We start from the raw sequence: 13,720 nt of genomic DNA on the forward strand, positions 1-13,720 counted from the left end.
AAATTGGTCCTAAAATTTTGTCTAAATAGAAAATTTCATTAAAAGTTTGTCGTTGGAGAAATTGGTCCTGAAAGTTTGTCTTTAGCGAAAATTTCACTGAAATTGTTTTTTTTTTGCGAGAAAATTTCACTAAAATTCTGTGTTAAGAGAAAATTTTTTAAAATTTTTCTTTTAGAGGAAATTTTGTGTTAAGAGAAATATTTACAGAAATTTAGTTTTTAAGGAAAATTTTACTGAAATTTTGTCTTAAGAGAAAGTTTCACTGAGTTTTCCCCTTAGAGAAAATTTCACTGATATTTGTCTTTAGAAAATACTAGCTGGACAGGGCCCGCCTTTTTTGCCCTCTTATTTTATTTGATGCATATACTAGCACAATCAGGAAATAAGTTCTGTATAGGGGTGCTGCTACCGCTTTTCAGATATTTCGACCGAATGTGGATATAATATTGGTGCTCTTCTCCCAAATACCTTTCATTTGTGCCTTATATAGCTATGTTTGGTATTATTTGGGGGTGAGGTGGACCCCGTTATATCAAATTCGTGGTAGACTGAAATACCTTTCATTTGAGCCACAATTATTGGTTTATATTTCCCTTTGGCTGGGTTTGGGGGTGGGGCGACCTCCTTATATATCCCACCTCCCTAGATATCCCACCTTAAATAAGGATACCAAATTTCTGTTTTTGAGTTATTATAAACAAACTAAATTTTGCTTAAATTAAATTTTGCCCCACCTATCTCTGAGATCTGGCGTTTTTGAAAAGAGGGTGAGGGAGAGTCCGCCCATTTAAGTTTGAATGTTAGGTCTACTTAATTTTCTTGGTTTTGGTTTGCCCCGAAAGTGGATATCCGATTCATACTCTACTCCCAAAAATCACATTTGATCCCATTTTTGGCAAAATCCACAAATATGTCCAGTTTCAGGGGTAGGGTGGGGCGGACTCCCATGCACTTAGCCCTGAAAAAATATCAGCATCGTTCTCTACTCTTAGATTTCTTTTACTTGACCCCCAATTTCCGTTGGTTTAGGGTGAGTGAGACGACTCCAAACTCGTGGCCTCAAAATTAGATGTCATATTCGTTTTCTACTATCAATTACCTATTATTTATTGGCATATTAGGCGGGTTTGAAACATGGCGGGCTTGAAAGGAGGGGTTTAGGGGGAGAACCCTTAAATAATATCAGCATCGTGCTAGAGAACGGTTTTATGTCAAGCATTTTGAATGTGACTATTAAGATATTCAGGTCTGTTGATCTTGTTCAGATTCACACTAACTGTTTTTTTGTATTGGTTATCTGTATTCAAAAATCATATTTCATATCTACCACTTGGGATAGTACATTGTTAAAGATGCGCAGGTCCTCCTGTGTCTATCACAAAAAAAAAGTGTACTCTACTACCAAAGTCCTTTTATTGCTGTCTTATTCTATACTGATCGGCCATCATATATTATTTTTAATTCCTTTTTTTGGATAGAATGGGGGGAGGGGAATTGCCTTTCATTTCAGTACAATATATTCTCGGTCCTACGTGACAGTTTAGTGTTATTTTTATTCGAAAGTGAGGGTCGGTCTTCCCGACGCTAAGTCCAAAAAGACAACTTATTTGATTTCTTCAATATCGGTAGCACGTGACCCAGACTTGGATACTTATATCAATATTAGATTCGAACTCTAATGTCATAGAGTTTTCTTTTAATTCACATATTATCCCGATCGTACTACACGTCCTATTGAAGGGTATTTAGTAGTTTAGCCGGTTATCAACTCCCAAAGGCCTTTCATTTCACACCCAGTTTGTGACGTTGGACATTAATGCCCATTTTGGGAGTTTTTTGAGATTGGGGAAGCCTCGTAGACACCTTAGACCGAATTCTTACAATAGATGTGTACTCAACTTCCAAACACTTCTTATTTGATACCCATATTGTCCCAATCGGTAAATATGTCCTGTTAAGAGATTTTGGGGGGTGGGACGAGGCTGAGGGCGTCTCAGACGTCAAGGAATAAATTTGCATGTCAACTTTACTCTACTCTACTTTTAAATACCTTCCATTTGATATCCATATAGTCCCAATCGGTAAATATGTCCTTGTGCTCTACTTTTAAATATCTTTCATTTGATACCCATATTACCCAAAGTGGTAAAAGTGTCCTGTTGGTGGTGTTTTGGGGGTGGGTGGGGGATCCCTCCGACACTAAAAGTGAAATTTTTATGCCAAGTACGTACTCTACTCTTAAATACCTCGCATTTATTACCCATATTGCCCAAATCGGTAAAAGTGTCCTGTTGGGTGGTGTTTTTGGGGGTGGGGAACCCCCCCCCCGACACTGAATGTGACATTTTTATAACAAGTTCGTACTCTACTCTTAAAAATCTTTCATTAGATACCCATATTGTCCCACTCGGTAAATATGTCCGTTCGGGTGGGTTTTGGGATGGGGCGTCCCCCCAGGTTAGTTGACCCCAAAGTTTTATACCAATTTCATGTTTTTTAGGTATCATAAGGAGACATGTAAAATTTCGCTTAAATCGGTGAACCCATCTCCGAGAACTGGCGTTTTTGAAAATTGGGGTAAAGGGGAGAGCCCGCTCCCCATTTGGATATCAAACAATGAAGTACCCCATTTTCACCGGGGGGTCAAGCTTTACCATATGTGAACATTTCATGAAAATCGGTTTAGATATGTGTGTGTCTGTCCGTCCGTCTGTTGTAACCAGATTACAGCCATCAAAAATTGAGATATTGAACTGAAATTTGGCACAGATACGCCTTTTTGATGTACGCTAGTTAAGTTCTTGAACGGGTCAAATCGGACCATATTTGGAAATAGCTGCTATATAGACCGATTTTCCGATAAAGGGTCTTATGTCCATAAAAACTTTATTTTTTATCCGATTTTGCTGAAATTTTAAACAGTGAGTAGTTTAAGGCCTCCCGATAACTGACCCAAACATAGTCCAGATCGGTCTTTATTTAGATATAGCTGCCACATATAGACCGATCTCCCGATATAGGGCCTGAAGCCCATAAAGCTTTATTTATTACCCGATTTCGCTGATATTTAAAACAGTGGGTTATTTTAAGCCTCCCGACATCTGACGTTGATATGGTTCAGATCGGACTATATTTATATATAGCTGTCATATAGGCCGATCTGCCGATAAAGGGTCTGAAGACCATAAAAGCTTTATTTATTACCCGACTTCGCTGAACATCTGACACAAATATGGTTCAGATTGGACTATATTTTGCTGAAATTTCAAACAGTGGGTTATGTTAAGTCACCCGACATCTGAACCAAATATGGTTCAGATCGGACTATATTTAGATAAAGCTGCCATTTAGATCGATCTCCCGATAAAGGGTCTGAAGACCATAAAAGCTTTATTTATTACCCGACTTCGCTGAAATTGCAAACAGTGGGTTATCTTAAGCCATCCGACATCTGACCCAAATATAGTTCAGATCGGACTATATATAAATATAGCTGCCATATAGACCGATCTCCCGATAAAGGATCTGTAGCCCGTAAAAGATTTATTTTTTATTCGATTTCGGAGAAATTTAGAATAGTGCGCAGTTTTTAGCCTTTCAACATTCGAGCCAAATATGTTTCAGATCAAACTACATTTAGATATCTGCCATATAGACCGATCTGCCGATAAAGGGTCTGAAGCCAATAAAAGCTTTATTTTTTAACCGATTTCGCTAAAATTTTAAACAGTGAGTAGGTTAAGGCCTCCTAACATCCGACCTAAATATGGCTCTGATCGTACTATATTTAGATATAGCTGCCATATAGACCAATCTGCCGATAAGGAGACTGAAGCCCATAAAAGCTTTATTTATTACTCGATTTCGCTGAAATTTGAAACAGTGAGATTTTCTGAGCCTCACGATATCCGACCTTAATATGGTTCAGATCGGTTTATAATTGGATATATCTGCCAAAAAGACCAATATTTTTTCTACCTAATTGAATATTGATATATATATTAGACCACTCAATGCCCGTACCGAAATGGGGGGCGTGCCGAAATGGGGGCGTGCCGAAATGGGGTTTACATATATACCCGAGGTGGTAGGTATCCTAAGTTCGGCCCGGCCGAACTTAATGCCTTTTTACTTGTTATAGATTAGATTTGATAAAAATTGTGTTTTAAGAGAATCTTTCATAAATCTTTGTTTTTAGAAAAAAATATATATTCTTAATATTTTCACCATGTACTTTTTAATAAATATCATACTCTCAGAGAAATACCAATAAACCAGCACACCGAATAATTTGAAACAAAAATAACGAGAAACAACAATAAAAAAGTGCTGATACAAATTATGGCCACATTTATTTTTTATTTGCCTATGAATTTTTCTGTCATTCGTCTAAGGAAAGCCTTGAAAGCATTTGCCAACACAAAAATGTTTTAGGCAAATTGACCAATGGCCCAACATACAATACAACAACAGGAACTTTCACATATATAACTCCCACAACACTCACACACGCACACGCACGCAAGCTCTCAAAGGACAAAACTTAAATCAGCATTATCGTACCATCTATTCTCGCACATGAAAAGCGCACAAAGAGAAGCGTGAGAGGCCTTTAAAAGCCCGCTGAGAAAGAAAAAACCGAAACAGAGCAGACAGAGCAGATATGAAGTCAAAACTTACATTATTTTTATTATTATTACACACAACATTTACGATTTCAGATAAAATGTAAAAAAAGAGATATATGCTAACGGCCAATGGGCCGGCCAACCATTGGACGATGTAAAAAAGCCAAAATTCATTTCATCCTATAGCCAATAACTCAACATGTAGCAAGTCATGGTGATGATGATGATGCCAACCAACACCCGCCACCCTATTACACGCTTCTTTTGCCACAGCCCACCCAGCTGGGGGTAGGTAGGTTGGTTTGTGGCTGGTAGATGGTAATAGAACTAAATTGATTTTAAATGTTAATTTTATGGAAATTACCCTTGCTGCAAACTGCGAATAGAAGATTGCTCGACCCCGTACACAAAAAAAAACAAAATTAAAGGTTTTTATGGGTTTGTTTGTTTCTTTTTTATCGGCCTTTGGTATGATGCTGCTCTGCTCCTCTTTGAATGACCAAAGGATTTATGGCCTTACACGGTCAGCAGAATTTTTTTATGATTATCGTACTTTTTTAGGGTTTAAATGATGATGGCCGCCTGTTCGGCCATTGCTTTAATTGAACTTTGTTTTCGGTTTTAGTATGCGAAGAATTGGAGTCACGAATCCCAACGCTTAACATAAAAATCAATTATTGATATTTGCAAATCTTAACATTAGTGGCAGAGAGAGAGAGAGGGGGGGAAAAAGTAAAAATGATTGCGGAATACCAAATCGGTTCTATTGAAAGTAGAGGCAGTAATGGGAACTCTAAATTAACTGTCCATTAAACCCAGCTTTTTTTTAATTTCTAAATTTCTCATCTAATTTCAAAAATCTATACCAAGAACTCTGTGTTCTTAACAGTCCTTAATGATTAATCAAATCTCGTATTGAGTCTACACCCAAGTTTGGGTATCTGTACTAGCAAAAAGCATTTTCAACGTCTTCCACAGATGCCTTACATACATTGTTGTTGTTGTTGTAGCAGTTTGTTGTGTCTGCTAGATTCTGTTGAGTATCCAGATCCCGGAACTCTGCGACTTAAATGGGGTGCGTTCAGATTGATCTGGGTCTGAGTCGAGATTGATATGGATCTGGCAGGTGACGTGTGTCATGTGGTCCATGGTCACAATTGGGACATACAGCCTATAAGTTGATATCAATCCTTGCTCTGTAGAAGTTGGGGCGGCCCCATCTGCAGGATCGTAATTGAAAGGTGCAATAGGAGGCGGTCGTTCTCCAAGGACTACATTCACCCGGTGGCTATTTACCGCATCAGCTACCGTGTCTGCTTGAATGTTGTCTAGTCCCGCTTGATCTGGAAGTTCTCTCTTGAAAGGCTGAACCTCACGCTCTAGATCATATACATAGATCTACCTTAAGGCTTTTGGGCGGTGGATACCTATCCACAAGATGATGAGTTGGATGGTCTCTGGATGGATGTCTAGTCCCGCTTGATATGCCGCTTGATCTAGAAGTTCTCACTTGTAGTGCTGAACCTCACGCTCTAGATCATGTAGATCTACCTTAAGGCTTCTGGGCGGTGGATACCTATCTACAAGATGATGAGTTGGGTGGTCTCTGCGATAACAGCTCAAAAGTTAATGCTTAGACAGCATGTAGTTATGTCTTCACTCTGGTAGGATCTTTTTCTCTTACTGGAGGTGGTCCACAAGAGAACTGAGGACAGCCCGTCGTTGTTCAAAGGGCGGCATTCTGACAGATCTGAATATTATTCCACTGCGTGTCACAGAGCTGACAAAACCATACTGGCGCTGCATAAATAACCACAGACCGGCCAATTGCTTTGTACGTGGTCACCAAGGTTTCGTTGTCAGCACCCCAAGTGCTGCCGGCAAGTGACTTGAGGACCTTGGGAGAACTCCTGTTTCATTCTACGGTCTTCGACTTCTTATCCCAGGTAGGGCTGGGGATACGTGTTGGCGCTGTCCTCAAATATTTTGGGAAGGCTGACCGTTTCGAATGCCTTCGTTAGGTCTAGGGTCACGAGGACCGTCCTGGCCTGGGTTGATTGAAGCCGTGGCAAATGTCTGCTGTAATGACGTACAAAGCAGTTGTTGTGCTATACAGTCTTCGGTCCACCGTAGCGCAGAGGTTAGCATGCCCGCCTGTGACTCTGAACGACTGGGATCGAATCCTGGCTAGACGATCAGAGAGAATTTTCAGCGGTAATTTTCCCCTCCTAATGCTGATAACATTTGTGAGGAATTATGTAAAAACTTCTCTCCCATGAAGTGTCGCACTGTGGCACGCCGTTCGGACTCGGCTATAAAAAGGAGGTTACTTATCATTGAGCTCAAAAGTTGTTTCGGACTGCACTCATTGATATGTGAGAAGTTTGCCCCTGTTCCTTAGTGGAACGTTCGTAGGCAAAATTTGCAATTTGCAGTCTTCGAAATCCATGCTGATGCGCAGTGAATGGAAATTCTCCAACGAAACTCGAGACTCAAGCGTCTTTGTTACTGGTGAGAGAAGGGAGATCGGTCTGTAAGACTCCCCCACACTCGGATCCTTTTTAGATTTTGGTAGAGGCATCACTCTGCCTTTCCTACGGACATCGGAAACTAAAAGAGTGTTCAACTCCTGAAGATTAAGAAGTCAAGATCCAAGGTCGATTTATATGATACCTATATCAAAACATGCATACAGATTAAGTGTGAGGCAGCCAATGCGGCTATGAGACTAAGGCAATGGGAGAATGGATTGAGGATGGGAGCAGCTCATACCATCGCGGAATAATCGAGGCGACGATAGGAAACCTGGAAGAAAGGGAAGAGGTTTCCGATCGGATACCTGATATGAACCTTGAGGTCGAGTGCGTGGCACTGCTGCCATCGGCAAATTCTTGAATTGACCGAATCCTAGTATTGCCATCTGGAAGATCATATTACACGGATGGATCAAAGCTAGAGGACAAAGTAGGCCTGGGGGTCTACATTGAGAACCCAAGGACTGCCTGACCATAATACGGTCCTGAAGGCGTAGATCCGGGCGATATCGGAATGCGTGAAGCGGTGTGGTGCTAACGCGAGGACGTCGAATGTAATATCTTAACCGACAGTAAAATTGCCATAAGGGCAATAACAACCAGGACGGTAAAGGTCACGAACAGTCTTGCAGTGTAAGAAGGAGATTAACGTCTTTTCTGAGGATGGTAAAATCCGCATCATTTGGGTGCCGAGCCATAACGGAGTAAGGAGAAATGAATGGGCAGACGATTTGGCGGTAAAGGCCAGAGGACTGCCGTCAATAAACTTGGTTAACCCGAAGCCTTTCTGGTCGAGGCAGTACGAGTTAAGGGAGTGGGCGGCAAATGTGCATGCAATATTGTGGAACAGCGAAACGGTCGGTAGGACGGTGAAAATCCTATGGGGGGATCCAGATGGTGAGAAGACGAGGCTATTACTGAAAGGAAGCAAGAAGGAGGTCAGTATAGCTATTGGTATCATAACGGGACACATAGGCTCACTTATATAAAATCGGTGCTGCAAGTGATAACATGTGTAGGGCATGCAGGGAAGATGATGTGACGTTGGAGCATTTCCTTTGTCATTGCCCGGCTTTCGCGTCCAACAGATCCCGGTACTTAGGTGGAGACACAATATCAGACATGAACTAACTTAGGGGAGTGGTATTGAAAACAAATTAAGGATTTTGTAAGTAGTACGGATTTCCTAATTTAAAATTTTCTTTATAGGGGTTACTTTAGAGCTTTTAGAGCGCACACCAAACCGTTTACTGGCTAAGGTGTATATCCATAGTGGCAGGGACGGATTAATATCTGCAACCTTTTTTTCAACCTAACCTAACCTATATCATAACATGGAACGATTTGGGCCATATATTTGCGGCCTCCTGCGGCTTAAGAATTACGTTCGAGTGATCGGTTTATATGGGATCTTATAAAGCAGATTTTCGACTGATTGGAACCATACTTGATGCATCGGTTGGAGTTCTTACAAAATTTCCGCCAAATAGGATAAGAATTGCGGCCTCGAGCAGATCCAGGAGTATATTCGGGAGATCGGTTTATATGGGAGCTATATCAGGGTTTGAACCGATTGGAACCATAATCGAAATTTGTTTATACCCTCCACCATAGGATGGGGATATACAAATTTCGTCATTCCGTTTGTAACACCTCGTAATATTTGTCTAAGACCCCATAAAACATATATATTCCTAATCGTCATGACATTTTAAGTCGATCTAGCCATGTCCGTTCGTCTGTCCGTCTGTCGAAAGCATGCAAACTTTCGAAATAGTAAAGCTAGGCGCCTAAAATTTTGCATAAGTACTTTTTATTAATGTAGGTCGGTTGGGATTGTAAATGGGCCTTCATGATCCTCTAGACGGAGCAATTTTCATCCGATTTGGGTGAAATTCTATATGAAGTGTTCTGTTGTGTGTTAAATATGGTCGCAATCGGTTCATTACTTTATATATCTGCCGTATAAACCGATCTTGGCTCTTGATTTCTTTAGCCTCTAGAGAGTGCAATTATTATCCGATTTAGCTAAAATTTGGCATAAAGTCTTCTGATTTGACTTCCAACAACTACGACAAGTATGGTCTAAATCTGTTTATAACCCTTTGTAGCTCCCATATAAAATGATCATCAGATTATATTTCTTGAGCCTATAGAGGGCGCAATTATTATCCGATTTAGCTAAAATTTGGTATGAAGTCTTTTGATTTGACTTCCAACAACTGCGACAAGTATGGTCTAAATCGGTTTATAACCTTATATAGCTCCCATATGAAATGATCTCCAGATTATATTTCATGAGCCTATAGAGGGCGCAATTCTTTTCTGATTTGGCTGAAATATAGTACAACAACTTTTCCTATGATCTTCAATATGTGCTACAAAAATGAGTTGAATCGGTTTATAATCTGATATAGCTCCCATATAAAATGATCTCCTGGTTATATTTCTTGAGCCTATAGGGCACAAATCTCATCCGATTTGGCTGAAATTTTGCAAAATGACTTCTACAATGGTATCCAACATCCAAACCATGTATGGTCCGAATCGATCCATAGCCTGATATGACTCCAATAGCATGGTAATTTTATCCATTTTCCTTTGTTTCTATAAAGGGATACTAGGCAAAAAACTTGACAAATGTGATCCATGGTGGAGGGGAGGGAAAGATTTCTCACTAATTTAGCCGAGAAAATTAACTCAACTCCGACTGCAGGCAAAATTGCTTGACTCCGACTCCGATTCCGCAGCCCTTGTTCCTATTCAATAATGTAAAATTATCCCTCTCTATTCTAGCCATAACAAAACTACTTCACTACTTTGTTAGAAAAAACTCTCAGATATGATTGCGAATATGATATTCGTATCATCCAAGTTGGCACATGTGCAAGCCCTTAGAGATACATTCCCATGCAAAATAAGTTGGTAATACTAAAGCAATTCCATTCTTTTTTCTTTCAAATAAATCCCTAAGATGACATAAATCAAGGCAATAAAACATCAACACTAAATCCATAATGGGATATGTCAGAGCATAAGAAAGTACTCCCCTCGACTGCCATGACAAAAAAAAAAACGACTATCCATACTCCCCCGCCCCAAACAGCCTACTTACTATCATCGACCTACCTACCTACCGAAAGCTACCGAAAACCCATTACACTCCTCTAAGAAAATAATCGAAAAAATGTCACATTAAAAAGAAAAATTATGAGCATAACACACGCGTTCTCAACACAACACACAATCGCATATCTCCAATATCCACTCCGGCCACTCACTAATAGTTGTGCAGCTAGCTGTGCGTCAGGACCACAAACGTGTACGTGTACGTGTGTTGTGGACAAGAAAAAGAACAACAAAGTTGGTTTTCCATACGCTTCCACACATGTGTCTAGACTCAGCAGAGAGAAGAGATAGAAAATAGATTTAGCATAATAATGGCCAAAATATTACACTTGTGAATACTCGCTGTTGTCGCTGGCATCCTTGTCCATTGAGCTGAGAATGTATGCTAAACTACAGCATGTGGAGTTGGCTGTGTTGTTCCAAGCCATTTTCCAAGCATATCGGAAGGATACAGCAGCCTATCTGCCTTCGTCCGTCCATCCATTTAGTTTTTTATCATTCTAATGTTGGCAAGCAGCAATAACTGAATGGCCGGCCACAACAAAAGCATCTAAATCTTACTGGGCTAAGATTTTAATGCGTTACAAATGTTTTGTGGCAACAAAGTGCTCCTGAAGAGGCAGCAGAAGGCAGTGTGAGGGCCCGCAATACCCCCTACCGAATCCTTGGGGTATAATTTTAATGGTCAATTGGTATTAGTGTAGTTTCTCAACATTTGTGTTTTTTTTTTTTTTTTTTCTTTCTTTTGCCTCGACAAGAGAGTCCGATTGTCCATTCTTTAGATCTGTGGAGAAATGTACACCTTTTCGGTTATACATGAATTATTTCTATTTTTACTACTTCCCAGCGATGTGATGCGATACTTGACACAGTGGATTACAATGGAAGTGATTTTGAAAAATTTACCTAAGGCGGCACGGGATAGCTGCGAACACCACACAGGCTAGAACATTGAGATCCGATCTGTGTGGTGTTTATTGCTGTTACGAGAAGCTTAGCTGCGAGCTACCGGACGTGTCCATAGGTTGCGGATAGTGAAATGCTCCATACGGAGTAGCTACAAAGGTAAAAAATTGAAAATTTTGTCCATGAACATTCCACTAAGGAACAGGGGCAAACTTCTCACCTATCAATGAGTGCAGTCCGATTCATGTTAAAGCTCAATGACAAGGGGCCTCCTTTTTATAGCCGAGTCCGAACGGCGTTCCGCAGTGCGACATCTCTTCGCAGACAAGTTTTACATGGCATATTACCTCACAAATGTTGCCAGCATTAGAAGGGGAAAACCACCGCTAAAATTATTTTTCTGATGGACTCGCCAGGATTCGAACCCAGGCGTTCAGCGTCATAGGCGGACATGCTAACCACTGCGCTACGGTGGCCTCCAGCAAAGGTAGTCGCGGACAATCAGCGGTATCGAGCGGAGAGTCTTAGTGGAGACAGAGAGAGGCCGAGCGGCACCGGCTCTTGCATAAATACTGATTGCCGATGATGCTCGATATGACAAGGCGAGTTATTGACGCCTTTAAAGGAGGTCACAGTAGCGCAAAGCATGTCCGCCTATAACGCTGAACGCCTGGGTTCAAATCCTGGCGCGACCATCAGAAAAACATGTAAAAGCGTGCTAAGTTCGGCCGGGCCGATTATTATATGTACCCTCCACCATGGATCGCATTTGTCGGGTTCTTGCCACGGTATCTCCTTTTAGGCAAACAAAGGATAAAAGAAAAGAATTGCTATGTTATTGGAACAATATCAAATAATGGTTCATTTCGGACCATAATTAAACCGAATATTGGAGACCATAGTAGAAATCATTGTACAAAATTTCAGCCAAATCTACTAAGAATTGCGTACTATAGAGGCTGAAGAATTAAAATAGGGAGACCGGTTTATAGGGGAGCTGTATTAGACTATAAACCGATTCATGCCATATTCGACACGTATGTTAAAGATCATGAGAGAAGCCGTTGTACAAAATTTTAGCCAAATCGGGCAATACTTGCGCCCTTTAGAGACTCAAGAAGTCAAGATCCCAGATCGGTTTATATGACAGCTATATCATATTGGAATCATTCTTAATACAGTTGATGGAAGTCATAACAAAACACATCATGCAATATTTCAGCCAAATCGGATAAGAATTGCTCCCTGTAGAGGCTCAAGAAGTCAAGACCACAGATCCGTTTATATGACAGCTATATCAGGTTATGGCCCGATTTCAACCATACTTATCACAGTTGTTGAAAGTCATAACAAAACACCTCATGCTAAATTTCAGCCAAATCGGGTAAGAATTGTGCCCTCTAGCGGCTCAAGAAGTCAAGACCCCAGATAGTTTTATATGACAGCTATATCAGGTTATGGCCCGATTTCAACCATACTTATCACAGTTGTTATTAGTCATTAAAAACCACCTCATGCAAAATTTCACCCAAATCGGATAAGAATTGTGCCCTCTAGCGGCTCAAGAAGTCAAGACCACAGATCGGTTTACATGGCAGCTATATCAGGTTATGGACCGATTTGAACTATTCTTATCACAGTTGTTGAAAGTCATAACAAAACACCTCATGCTAAATTTCAGCCAAATCGGGTAAGAATTGTGCCCTCTAGCGGCTCAAGAAGTCAAGACCCCAGATAGTTTTATATGACAGCTATATCAGGTTATGGCCCGATTTCAACCATACTTATCACAGTTGTTATTAGTCATTAAAAACCACCTCATGCAAAATTTCACCCAAATCGGATAATAATTGTGCCCTCTAGCGGCTCAAGAACTCAAGATCCCAGATAGGTTTATATGACAGCTATATCAGGTTATAGACCGATTTCAACCATACTCAGTACAGTTTTTGGAAGTCATATTAAAGAGCGTAATGGAAACTTTCAGCCAAATTGGATAAGAATTGCGTCCTCTAGTGGCTCAAGAAGTCAAAACCCCAGATTGGTTTATATGGCAGCTACATCAGGTTATGAACCGATTTCAACCATACTCAGTACTGTTGTTGGAAGTCATACTGCAACACCTCATGCAAAATTTCAGCCAAATCAGATAAAATTTGTGCCCTCTAGCGGCTGAAGAAGTCAAGACCCCAGATAGGTTTATATGGCAGCTATATCAGGCTATGGACCGATTTCAACCATACTTAGCAAAGTTATTGGAAGTTTAAAACCACCTCTTGCAAAATTTCAGCCAAATCGGATAAGAATTGTGCCCTCTAGCGGCTCAAGAAGTCAAAACCCCGGATAGTTTTATATGGCAGCTATATCAGGTTATGTACCGATTTCAACCATACTCAGAACAGTTGTTGGAAGTCATACCAAAACACCTCATGCAAAATTTCAGCCAAATCAGATAAGAATTGTGCACTCTAGCGGCACAAGTAGTCAAGATCCTAGATCGGTTTATATGGCAGCTATATCAAA

This window comes from Stomoxys calcitrans, chromosome 3, assembly GCF_963082655.1.
Source record: "Stomoxys calcitrans chromosome 3, idStoCalc2.1, whole genome shotgun sequence".
Lineage (NCBI taxonomy): Eukaryota > Metazoa > Arthropoda > Insecta > Diptera > Muscidae > Stomoxys > Stomoxys calcitrans.